Source organism: Abrus precatorius, unplaced genomic scaffold, assembly GCF_003935025.1.
Source record: "Abrus precatorius isolate BTA unplaced genomic scaffold, Abrus_2018 Scaffold0, whole genome shotgun sequence".
Taxonomy (NCBI): domain Eukaryota; kingdom Viridiplantae; phylum Streptophyta; class Magnoliopsida; order Fabales; family Fabaceae; genus Abrus; species Abrus precatorius.
The window spans coordinates 2,757,554-2,768,508 of NW_020874290.1; positions in this window are offsets into that span (position 1 = coordinate 2,757,554).

The following is a 10,955-nucleotide window of genomic DNA, read 5'->3' on the forward strand; positions in this document are numbered from 1 at the left end:
GAGGGGATTACTATACACTGGTTCAACTTGTGGAAAGTGTAACGCCTCGAATTTTGGTAATATAAATTATCGATGTTTATATGTGTGAGAATTAGTATTGGAATGTACATTGGGCGTGTCGATAGATTTGTGGGGCCAGTCACAACTTCATTAATACATTGGTGGCTTCAGCCTTGGAACATGAAGTAGATAAAACAAGGTAACTAGGGGTGAGGTGGGGCCAATGGCCACTAAAAGAAAGTGCACAAGGTTGAGGATTAAATTAGGAAGTATGGATGCTAATATGGATGCTTATGTTTTAGACTTGGGAGTGGTGGATGAAACATTAGGCAATAGGCAAAGTTCTGGTTGATTGGAAAGAAATAACTCTGACTCTTCGTTAAAGAGCACAAATGATACAATTGTGAGGAGAAATTGACATAAAGAAATTTGTACAATAGGAACCATAAACTTTTAACATTATTTTGATTGAAGGCTTTTTGTCGAATAAGGAAGGAATACCACTTGAGCAACATTGAAGTGCTAAAATTATTTTAACAGCTCAGCTAAGGCAAGTTTAAGATAGATCAGCCAAAATCTCAGCATTTTAAATCAATTAACAGCAGTTACAGCTTAGAAAATAGCTTTTATTCAAAAGATCTAACAAAATCATATCAAAATATCTTGAAATAGCATATTAAACTGTTCAAAACGTAGATCATAGGTTAAAGTAAACTCCCCTTACCTCAAAACGATGATTCACACTAGATCTACTGAATATTACTTGTTTTATAGCAAGTTTCACCGAAGATTTAGCTGTAGAACGGAGTTTCTCCTAAGAACACTATGAACTTCTATGAGAAAGAAAAGAAGAAGAGAAACGAACGGTAAATCTAGCTTCAAACTTAAAGAAACTTACTTCAAATCCCTCAGAATAGACGTAGAATCTCAGATCTAGCGAGAAATCTAAGTTTAGGAGGGTTTAATATGAGAGAAAATGGTAGTATATAGCTTTGGAACCTTTGAGAACCTTGAGTAGTGGTGAAGAAATGAAAATTTCGTGTGAAGCCCCCTTTTTATAGAAAATTTTTGAAATTTACTGTTCACCGCCAGAATTTACTGTTCATCACCGGAAACACAGTTAACTGCCTTACTGTTCACGTCGGAAACACTGTTCAAGGCATTATTCATGCCGAAAACACTGTGCACGCGTACTATACACGCACTAACGCGTATGTGACGTCAGCCATAACGTCATGATGATGTCACTGATGACATCAACAGTCACTGTACATACGCGGTTTTTACTGTTCATACACGGTTTGTACACGATTTTACTGTTCACAGGCGGTTTTACTGTTCATTGACACTGTTCATACGATACTGTTCACTTTTTTTTTTATTATTTTATATAATTCCAAACTCCATCTAAATCTATTCCAATACCAATTAATTCTTCAATTAACATTTAACAAGTATAAAATATTATAGATCACAAGCCTGACAATTCTCCCTCCGAAAATAAATTTTCGTCCTCGAAAATTTCATCCCTCAGAGAAAATATGAGGGTACAACTCTCTCATTCTTTCCTCTAACTCCCATGTGGCATCACCAGTTTTTGGGTCCCAATAACCTTTACTAACCTAATAGATTTGCCTCTAAGTTCCTTAACTCTAGTATCCTCGATACGAGCAGCTGGGACCTCCACAGATAAATCATCTCGTAACTCCACAACATCAGGCTCAATTACATGAGACGAATCAGAAACATACTTTCTTAGTTGCGATACATGGAAAACATTATGTAGTCCTGACAACTGAGGTGGTAACGTTAATTCATAGGCTACTGGTCCTCTACGATGTAATATCTGATACGGTCCTATGAATTTAGGTGTTAACTTCTTGGCTTTTAAGGCTCGCCCTACACCTGTAGTGCGTGATACTCTCAAGAATACGTGATCACCAACCTCAAATTCTAGAGATCTTCTGCGGCGGTCAACATAAGATTTCTGTCAGCTTTTCTCTAATAAGTTCAACTTTTTCCTTAGTTTCTTGCAGCATTTCAGGCCCAATCATCAAATGTACTCCATCTTGGAACCAACAGATAGGGGTTCTACACCTTCTACCATACAGAGCCTCAAATGGTGCCATATCTATACTCGAATGATAGCTATTATTATAAGTGAATTCTACCAAAAGAAGCATATCCTCCCAATTACTCTTCTCTTCTGCTCTACAATACAAGTTCGCAATAAGTCTTCTAAGGTCTGAATAGTACGCTCAGATTGACCATCTGTCTGTGGATGATATGCAGAGCTCAACCTCAACTGTGTGCCCATAGCTTCTTGGAAACTGCCAAAACTAGGAAGTGAATCGAGGATCTCTATCAGAGATAATACTAGAAGGTACTCCATGTAACCTAACAATCTCTCTAATGTACAATTCTGCTAATTTCTCCAAGCTAAAGATTATGTTAATTGGCAAGAAATGCGCACTCTTGATTAGCCTATCAACTATGACCTATACGGCATCATGATTTTTAACTGTCCTAGGTAGATGGGACACAAAATCCATAGTCACATGGTCCCACTTTCACTCTGAAATTTCCATCGTCTGCAACTCTTCTGGAGGGCTCTAGTGCTCCGCCTTTGTCTTCTGGCAAGTCAAACAAGCTTTAACAAATTCAGCTATCTCTCGCTTCATGCCTGGCCACCAAAACATCTGCTTTAGATCTTGATACATCTTGGTAACACCAGGATGAATGTTGAGATTACCTTATGTCCTTCTTCTAGAATTGCTCTCTTTAATTCAGTATCTCTAGGGACACAAACTCGACCTTGGCATCTGAGAATACCATCAGCACCTTTACTAAAACCCTTTGTCTTATTTGTCCCTAAGAGAAATACAATTCGACATAACATCGGATCTCACAGTTGTTTATCTTTAATTTCCTGTAAGAAATTATTAGTCACCACAATTTGGCTGCAACTAATCTTTTTGGGTGATAAGTCCAGATGTATGTTCAGATCTCGAAATTGTTCTACCAAAAGGGTTTCACTAACTCGTAAGGAGAATGCCTGAACCACATTCCTACTTAATGTATCGGCCACCACGTTAGCTTTTTCTAAATGGTACTAGAGCTGAAAATCATAATCCTTAAGGAATTCCACCCAACGTCTCTGCCTCATATTTAACTCTCGCTGATCAAATAAATACTTCAGACTCATGTGATCACTATACATATCAAACTGAGCTCTATAAAAATAGTGTCGCCACACCTTCAGAGAAAAGACTACAGCAGCTAACTCAAGGTCATGAATCGGGTAATTTCGCTTATGAGTTCGCAATTGGCGAGATGCATAAGCTACTACTCTCTTATCTTGCATTAACACACATCCTAATCCTTGATGAGAAGCATCATAGTACACCTCAAACGGTCGATTAGTATCAGGGAGAATCAACACCAACGAGGAAGTTAGTCTCTGCTTCATCTCATTAAAGCTTTGCTCACATTCCTCAGTCCATACAAAGGGTTGATCACGACGAGTTAACCGTGTTAATGGTGTAGCTATCTTCGCAAATCCCTCTATAAATCTCCCGTAGTAACCTGCTAGGCTCACAAAACTATGAATCTCTGTGGCTATTTTCGGCCTTTTCCACTGTAACACCACTTCAACTTTGGAAGGATCAACTGCAATTCCTTTAGCTGAAATAACATAACCAAGGAACTTCACTTCCTCTAGCCAAAACTCACACTTAGACAATTTAACATACAACTGTTTCTCCCTTAAAACACTAAGTACAGTCCTCAAATGCTCTGCATGTTCCTCTGACAAACTAGAATAAATCAAAATATCATCAATAAAGACTACCACAAATCGATCCAGGAAAGGTCTAAAGATCCGATTCATGTAGTCCATAAACACAACTGGAGCATTTGTGACTCCAAAAGGCATCACTATATACTCATAGTGGCCATATCTAGTTCAAAAAGCAGTCTTAGGAGTATCTTCATCCTTCACTCGGATCTGATGGTACCCAAACTTCAAATCAATCTTAGAGAATACCTTAGCACCTCTTAACTGGTCCATCAAATCATCGATTCGCGGCAACGGGTTCTTATTCTTAATTGTCAACTTATTTAACTTGCGATAATCAACACATAATCTAGAACTCCCATCCTTCTTTTTCACTAAGAGAACTGGTGCTCCCCAAGGTGCTACACTCGGCCTAATCATCTATTTCTGCATTAGATCCTCGATCTGCTCCTTAAGTTCCATCAACTCTTTCGGCGCCATTCTATAAGGTGTTACAGACACTGGCTCAGTTCCTCTGGAAAAATCTCAGGGAACTCTCGTATTACTGGTATTGACTGAAGGCTTTGCTCCACTTCTGCATTCATAACTCCCAACAAAACAAAACAAGATACTTCCTCACCTAAGGATGTTTCTACTTGGCGAGTAGAAATTAATTCCACACAACCTTGCTGTTCAGGAAAGATTAAACACCTCCGGCCACAATCAATTAGCACACGATTGGCAGTTAGCCAATCCATACCCAGGATTACATCTAACCTTGACATCGGGATACAAATAAGATTTACTTTGTACTTTCGTCCCTTAATTACTATAGGACACCTAACAAAAACTGTCAAAGTCTTAATCGAACTTAAAGTAGGTGTTGATATTACCAATTCACATCCTAGATCGCTCACCAGTAACCCTAAGTTTCTCACACAAATGTGCGCAATAAAAGAGTGTGTGACTCTAGAATCAAACAACACAAAGAGAAGTACTTGCCACAGCTTCCATAGCATGAGCCATTTGGTTCACGTCAATAGGAGGAGGGTTTGTAGCAGATCTTCTTGGTCTAGCCATCCTAATATATAGACTAGCTTAGATTACTAACGTTTAACACATTCAGCAATACCACAACATAGCTATATTCACAGATTTAGCTTACAGTGATATATTCATATTTAGTATATCATAACAATTTAATCAATTTAGCATTGAGGATAACATCATATCAGCATTCACACAGCATAGCAAACACACTTATCTCAGCAATCATTTACAGTTTAGCATAACAACCTATTCATGCAGCATGAATCGTCTATAGCTAACCCAGTATCGTATACCAAAATTTCTTACATCTTTCATGTCTGAGAACCGAGGTGATCAAGCTCGTTCCCTCACAACCTGATGATAAGAAATTATGATATATGATTCACAACTAAAATTCACATGTCTAATATGCACAACTGACGCCTAACAACCTCATCCCGTAGGTTTACCTAGACCATGCTCTGATACCACTAAAATGTCATGACCCCTTTTTGTAGGGAACCGAAAACATTGTTTGTACATCACATACTTATTTAAGATAAATAAATAATAGAGAATATAAGTATGAAATTCTCTTCTCAATTAAAATAAATCAAAGTTTCTTACAACAAATATCCAACAGAACAACATAATATTACATTTAGTTCATAATATTCAAAATACCCAAAATTATATTATATGGCTCCCTCTACATGAGGTCTCAAAATATAAGGGAAAAAAGACTTTGATGCAAAACATATATCTCAGCATGATGCACAATGCTAAAATTATTTTAACAGCTCAGCTAAGGCAAGTTTAACATAGATCAGCCAAAATCTCAGCATTTTAAATCAATTAACAGCAGTTACAATTTAGAAAATAGCTTTTATTCAAAAGATCTAACAAAATCATATCAAAACATCTTGAAATAGCATATTAAACCGTTCAAAACGTAGTTTATAAGTTAAAGTAAACTCCCCTTACCTCAGAACGATGATTCACACTAGATCTACCGAATATTACTTGTTTTATAGCAAGTTTCATCGAAGATTTGGCTTTAGTACGGAGTTTCTCCTAAGAACACCATGAACTTTTATGAGAAAGAGAAGAAGAAGAGAAATGAACGGTAAATCTAACTTCAAACTTAAAGAAACTTACTTCAAATCCCTTATAATAGACATAGAATCTCAGATCTGGCGAGAAATCTAAGTTTAGAAGGGTTTAATATGAGAGAAAATGGTGGTATATGGCCTTCGAACCTTTGAGAACCTTAGATAGGGGTGAAGAAATGAAAATTTCGTGTGAAACCTCCTTTTTATAGAAAATTTTCAAAATTTACTATTCACCGCTGGAAACACTGTTAACCGCCTTACTGTTCATGCTAGAAACACTGTTCAGGGCACTATTCACGTCGAAAATACTACGCACGCGTACTGTACCCGCACTGTACGCGTTTGTGACGTCATGATGATGTCACCGATGATGTCAGCAGTCACTGTACATATGCGATTTTTTACTGTTCATAGGCGGTTTGTACACAGTTTCACTGTTCACAGACGGTTTTACTGTTCATACAGTACTGTTCACTTTTTTTTTTAAATATAATTTCAAACTCCATCTAAATCTATTCAAATACCAATTAATCCTTCAATTAACATTTAACAAGTATAAAATATTATAGATTACTCTAATAAATCACAAGCCTGACATTTTCTCTAGTCCTATTATTTTGGTAAAGAAATGGGACTCTTCATTGCTTATGTTCATTGATTATTGAGCTTTTGATAAGGTAATTGTACTTGATAAGTACTCCATTCTTGTAGTAGATGAATTGATAGAAGACCTATATACGACTTCTTATTTTTCTAAATGTGATTTAAAATTCGTTATAATTAAATACAAATTAAGGAGGAAGATATATCTAAAACAATATTTCGTACCCACAAGAACATTATGAATTTTTGGTAATGCTTTTTGGTTATCTAATTCCCTGTCACTTTTCAAGCAGCCATGAATCAAAATTTTAAACCTTTTTTATGAATTTATTTTTTATTTTTCTTTATGATGTGTTGGTTCACAATGTATATTAGATTACTCATTTGTAACATTTACAATAAGTTTTAGCAGTCTTACCAAAAAATAAAATAAAATCAGCTTGTTGCTAATAGAAATAAATGTAGTTTTAGAAGTAGCAAATTGAGTATTTGGGTCATACTACTTCTCACTTGGAAATAGCAGTGGACCCAACAAAGGTAACTAGTGTTTTGAAATGTCCCATACCAAAAAATTTTAAAGGAGTTTGAGGATGTTTGGGTCTAACTGGTTACTATAGAAAATTTATTTTTAATTATGATAAGATTAAAAGATTTTTTGACTGGATTAACCAAGAAAAATAATTTCGATCAAGGGCCATCAACTCCACAAGCCTTTTTCTACCTTAAAAGGTATATTACTTCTTCAACAATGCTTGTTATCCTAATTTTAATATTCCTTTTGAAATAAAATGTGATGCATGTAGCAATGGATATTGCTTTCTTTAGCAAGACGTTGTCAAATAGCAATTGCAATAAATTAGTGCCAACCAAAAATGCCTTAAACATTTGTTGGAATAACACATTACTACAATTTACCAACAATTTTGGATAGCTAAATTAAGATTTATTTTGATATAGTTTACAAGAAAGAGAATAGTACAACAAATGCACTTTCAATAATTCATGAAGTTGTTGAACTAATAACTATCATTTCTACTCCAATTTGGCTTCAAGGACATGACATATATGTGGAAGTTCATCAAGATCCTATATTACAAAAAATTATCTCTAACTTAAAGACAAAGTTTAGTAGCTTAACCACATTATTCTGTACGCAATGGAATTTTATTATACAAACAAGTTAATGATCCATTCAAAATCCTCTCTCATTTCTATATTATTTGAAGAGTTCAACTCTTCTACTAGTAGTGGACACTTTGGTTATCTTCGAACATACAAAAGATTGATTAGAAATGTGTATTTGGTAAGCATGAAGAAATTTGTCAAGGAGTTTGTGTGATCTTGTGACACGTCAATGACAACATTATGACCATTACTCTAAGTGATTTGCTGCAGCCATTGCTTATTCCTACTATTAAATATGTGTTAAGATGAGAGAAAACAAGAAAGCATGTGATGAATTATGTGTGTTCCAATCCTGTTGGCCTGTCAAGTCCTACAAACTTCAGGCATCAGATGTCCAGTTCTGAATGTGAAAAGGGGTGTTAAGATATCTCACAATGGGTAGGAATAGAGCTAGAATACTCCTTATAAAAGTTTGGGTAGTCCTCCTCTTATGAGCTAGCTTTTGGGAGTGAGTTAAACCCACATTTCTTCTTTTTACCTTTCTTGAAACCACACTTCAATTTTGGTTTCTAGGTCTTCTCTCCACCTCTCATAGTTCATCACCGAGTATTATTAACTATTGAAATTAATGTTGATCGCATAATGTTCATCATTGGAGTTACTGTTCATAGTCAGTACTACTTCAATGACCTTTCTGTTGGAAATCACATGATTTGGATTGCCAACAACATCAATAGAGTCGCTATTCCCTTCTCACTTCCCTCGTCTCTTCCTCCTATTCCTATTATTTTCCACCCATTGCAGATAGCATATCTTCTAAATAGTTCCCTTTAGTGTCCTTTGCAAGTATACCATAAATGGAACCATACATCCTCTTCTGACTTACCTTTGGCATCAACTACCTTGCCTCTTGAATTTGACTTTCCTATTGTTCTTTGGAAAGGTATACTCTCCACTTATAATCCCTCTCCTCATTATGTTTCTTCAACATATCATCATTTGTCCTCTTTCCGTTATACTTGTCTTTCCTCGTTGTTGTCTATTTATTTTCCTAAAAATACAGGTGATGCTCTCTCTCATCTTGGTTGGCGATAAGTTATGATCAATGAAATATGTGCACTTTAGAATAGTGGTACTTGAGACTTTGCTCCTTTTCCTTCGGGGAAGCCTATTGTTGGATGCAAATGGATTTACACCATCAAGGTTGGCCCTGATGGCCATATTGATCGTCTTAAGGCTTGTTTGGTGTGCCAAAGATTATACCCAAGTCTTTGGTTTAGATTATGGTGATACATTTTCTACAATGGCTAAAATGACCTCTATCTACTTATTTTTATCCATGGTTGGAACCCGTTGCTGACCCTTTTGCCAGCTTCATATTAAGAATGCCTTTTTCTATGGTGATATCATGGAAGAAGTATATATGAAGCAACCTCCTAGATTAGTTGCTCATAGGGAGTCTTTTAAGATATGTTTGTCGTATGCAAAAATCTTTGTATGGACTTAAACAATCTCTTAGGGCATGGCCTCAACTACATATGAACTTATCTAGTGTAGTTATCATTCAAGTGCAGAAGCAGAATATCAAGTCATAGCCATAGTTATATGTGAACTTATCTAGTTGAAACAACTGCTCAAAGAACTAAGATTCGGAGAGATTATGAAAAGAAACTCATTTGAAATAATCAAATAGTCCTGCATATTGCCTCAAATCCAGTATTCCATGAAAGAACAAAACATATTGAGATAGATTGTCACTTTATTAGAGAGAAAATTCTATACGAAGACATCATCACTAGCTTTGTCAATTTGAATGATCAACTAGTAGATGTCCTCACTAAATCATTAAGAGGTTCTCATATTAGTTATATATTTATTAAACTTGGTGCATGACCTATATGTTCTAACTTGAGAAGGAGTGTTAAATATGTAATAATAGTAATAAGACAAGTGTATCTTTGTAATTATGTAAATAGGTAATTGAAAATTTTGTAGATATTGCTATATATACATTATTGTAGAGTTGAAACACACATATTCCATCAATGTTCTTTCATTTTACCTTCTCTCTTAACACATACAAGGATATGGAAGGATATTTCTATGGCCTTCATCACTAGCCTTCCCAAATCTTGTGGTTGTTGATTAGTTGTCTAAGTATAGCCACTTCATAAAATTAAAATACCCATTCACAACTCAAAGTATGACTACTATTTTTTTAGAGGTAATTAAGTTGCATGAAATTGCTCAATCTATTTATTGTATGTGATCATGACTCTTTATTTGTAAGTAAATTTTGGAAAAAGTTGTTTAAATTGTAAGACACTGACTTAAAATTGTCTTCTTTGTATCACCCACAAACTGATAGATAAATTCAAGTTGTGAATTGTTGATTAGAAGTTATGTAAATAGACTTATTATTTAGATATTTTGTTTTCTATTTTATTTGGCCTGGTTTGGGTAGTTAAGTATTGTCATATATTTCATTATTTTAAGATATAAATTTCCTTTTTAAGTTGAAAGATTTATTGTGTTTCCTTTTATTAAAGAGAAATCCCTATATAGTTTTGAAAAGCATCAATAGAATTCAACTCTTACTTGTGTTCTACTTCAGAATAGCCAAGGACTTGGTCCTTGTGGCTTCCTTGGGCAAAATTATGGTACAATACCATCTTCCATATTTCTACTGATACAACACCTTTTCAAGCTGTGTAGGGAATACTCCCACCCAATATTATTCATTTTGTCGAAGGGAAAACAAAAGTGAAGATAGCTGCACGTGAATTGCAAGAAAGGGATGAAGAATTCAATCAACTCAAATACCATATAACTAGAGCACAAGCCCGGATGAAGTGTTATGTAGATAAAACGAGAAAATATCATTAATTTGCAGTGGGAGATTGAATTTTTTTTTAAGATTCAGCCTTATAAACAACAAGTGGCAAACCGGATCAACCAAAAGTTAGCACCATGCTTTTATGGTCCCTTTCAGATTGTAGAGAAACATGGAGAAATTTCTACAAATTGCAGCTTCCAGCTACTTCCAAAGTTCATCCGGCATTTCATGTTTCTCAGTTTCAGAAGGCTGTTGGATCCTATTTTGCTGAACCTGGATTGCCCCCTAATCTGATTATTCAACCAGTGGATGAGATGCAGCCAGAATAAATTTTAGATAGCCAGTTGGTGACAAATAAAGGCAAAAAGATCAAGCAGTATTTGGTACAGTGTACTAAGCATGCTACATGGGAAGATCAATCTGTTAGGCAGCAACAATTTCCCAATTTCTACCTTAAGGACAAGGTTTATCTTCA